Below are 2680 nucleotides of genomic sequence, written 5' to 3' on the forward strand. Positions count from 1 at the left end.
TCGGGAGCTTGGGGGAAAAGCCCTAAATCGGGCAATTACTACCGAAATATGAGGATTCCGAAAGGTGCGAAAACCGTTTCGATCCGCTTTCGCGTCCAAAAGTGTGAAAAAAAACAAAAAAAAACCCCAAATTCGTATGATATATACTTATATAAAGTTATAAAATTCAAGCCTGTAGATAGAAGACCAAAAACTAATCAAAAAAAATAATAATAAAAAAATTCTATATACATATATAGGTATATATATATATATATATATATATACATATAAACATATATATATATATTTATAAATATATATATATATATATACATATAAATATATAGTGAAGAAACCACGCGGATTAACCATTTTGAAACATTGTAATACTACTGGAAATCAAAGAAAAAATGTGGAAGTTTCGTCAAAGAAATAATTTGCTAAGTGTAAATATGTACAAAATATAACTGATAACTGTAGGTGAGATTTGAAATTCAAAAAAAAAAAAAACATTTTTTTTCTAATTTAACGTAATTCCCCTCTGTGGAAGTCTTTGCATATGTATGAATATAATCGACTTTAGTGCATTAAAAATGAAAAATTTACCGAAAAAAAATTTAAAAAAAAAAAACTTAAAATTGGGTCATAAATTTTCCGTTGTGTAAAAGACACACGGCCACCCTCGTATTGAAAACACTAAACATACATACTTTACGCCGGTCGCTTAAATCAAATCGAACAACACAAAAAACAAGACAAAATAATTTAAACTAGAACAATTACAACAGCAAAAAAACCAGAGTAAAGCTGCATACATAAGTTTCTTCAAGTCTACATAAACAGGTTAACTCTCCACTGCAAGAACCACAAGAAAGGCCTTTCAACGTGAACTGTAAATCAGTGGGTAAATTATTATATACACTTTAATATCAACTTTTCCTTTGTTTTTTTTTGCTTTTATACCAGCTTGACAGTGGAGCGGATTGAGAAAAGCTTTGCTTAAGATCACTAAGCACCCGCTCCTGTGTCATCAGCATTTTGCCGCTGGTTTCTTCTTTTACATTTCGCACTTGTTTTCATTTAGTATATGTATATATGTACATGCATGTAAAAACGTAAATGAAATAATATAAATGAACTAAACGAATATATGCATGTATATATTTACATATATAGATTAACCTGTATACATGCCGGTAGAAGTTTTTTTTGCGTTAATGGACTTAAGTGCATAGGCATACATTGAAATTTTGATAGTACTTAACTGAATTAATTTTTCCGGGTGTTTTATAAATGACAGTAATAACTACAATTACATTGAAATTCTAAAAGTAATTTTTCGAGCGTGGGAGGCTTTTGGTTCAAAGCATCCACACTTACTATTTGATTAAGATAAAACATAGATTTTTCATGCACTGAAGTACTACGTAAGCAATACCTATGAAAAATTCTTATAACTTAAATTTTTCTTTCACTAAGAATAATTGTTTTCTTAAGCTTACACCTTATTGTCTTAAATTAAGTTTGCATTTGTAGAAAATAAATATAATTTTGAAATCCAATATACTGAAAATAATACTCTCCTGAAATTGACCTTGGCTAACATTTGGAACGGATGAGCGTATAAGTGCCATGATTGGCTAAAACTATTTTTTTCCGTTTCCTCGTGGGGAAACTAATGTGTTGGTAACGTAACCGGATATGGGGTTTTCAACAAATGGCAGCCAACGAAAACCATGGATGGGTGGGTAGTGAGCTAGCAGATCCACTTCATCTTTGATTTGCTACATATCCGGCAAAGTTGAGAGAGCCCACAATGAAAGTTCTGAAGAGTGCTTAATTACTTATAATACCCGTCCCTATTCGCGTCTTTACTAAATTAATTTCTCTTGTTCACTTATTATTCTCTTTCTAGCTTATTATTTTTTTGTTTGTTTGTTATAAATTCGGGACTCTATAATAAAATAGTGCCGCAGTGTAAAGAGCAAACAGGATAGCCAAGAACCTTCCCAGCTACTGAAGCTAGCACAGATAAATTGGTCCCTATCGGCTATCCTAACAGCCCAAATTATTACGTTGCAAGTTACCACCCTGCAATGTTCAATGCGGTTACAATTTCTCTTACAGAGTTGCGTGCAATAATGCTTGCTAATGACCTACTCACCAGTGTTGCAGGGCTAGTTTGGTGGCTAGATTTAGCTACCACATACTGTTTTTGGCCACATAAATTGGAAATTGCCCCTAGCCCTTTTTTTAGCCCTATGGAGAATTTCTTCGTCCTTGGCATGAAAAAGTTGTATATGCTTAATTTGATCTCATTTCTTTCATTTATATAAGAGATGATTTTTTAAACAAAGAAATACTGATATATATACATATATGTATTGTATGTTCCTTACGTTTTTATACATACATACTATAAAAGTGTTAGGGCTGTTAACTTATCTATAAACGATTTAACTATAGTTTAAAATAGATAAATTTACGGCCCTTAACATGCTTAATTTGTTAAATGGCGCATCAAGTCGATTGACCGTGTATGTTCTTGTGGTGTGATTGCACCAGCTGCTGGTGCGACTTCAAAAACGATTTGAAAATTTTGATTGTACCAGCATGCTGGTGTCGTGAATGTTGAAGCTAGCTGATTTTTCTACACTGAGAAAAAGGATTAGTTTCGACAACTAAAGATATTTAGTTT

This window comes from Rhagoletis pomonella, unplaced genomic scaffold (genome assembly GCF_013731165.1).
Source record: "Rhagoletis pomonella isolate Grant_MI unplaced genomic scaffold, Rhpom_1.0 Rhpom_scaffold_00009, whole genome shotgun sequence".
In the NCBI taxonomy this organism is placed as follows: Eukaryota; Metazoa; Arthropoda; class Insecta; order Diptera; family Tephritidae; genus Rhagoletis; species Rhagoletis pomonella.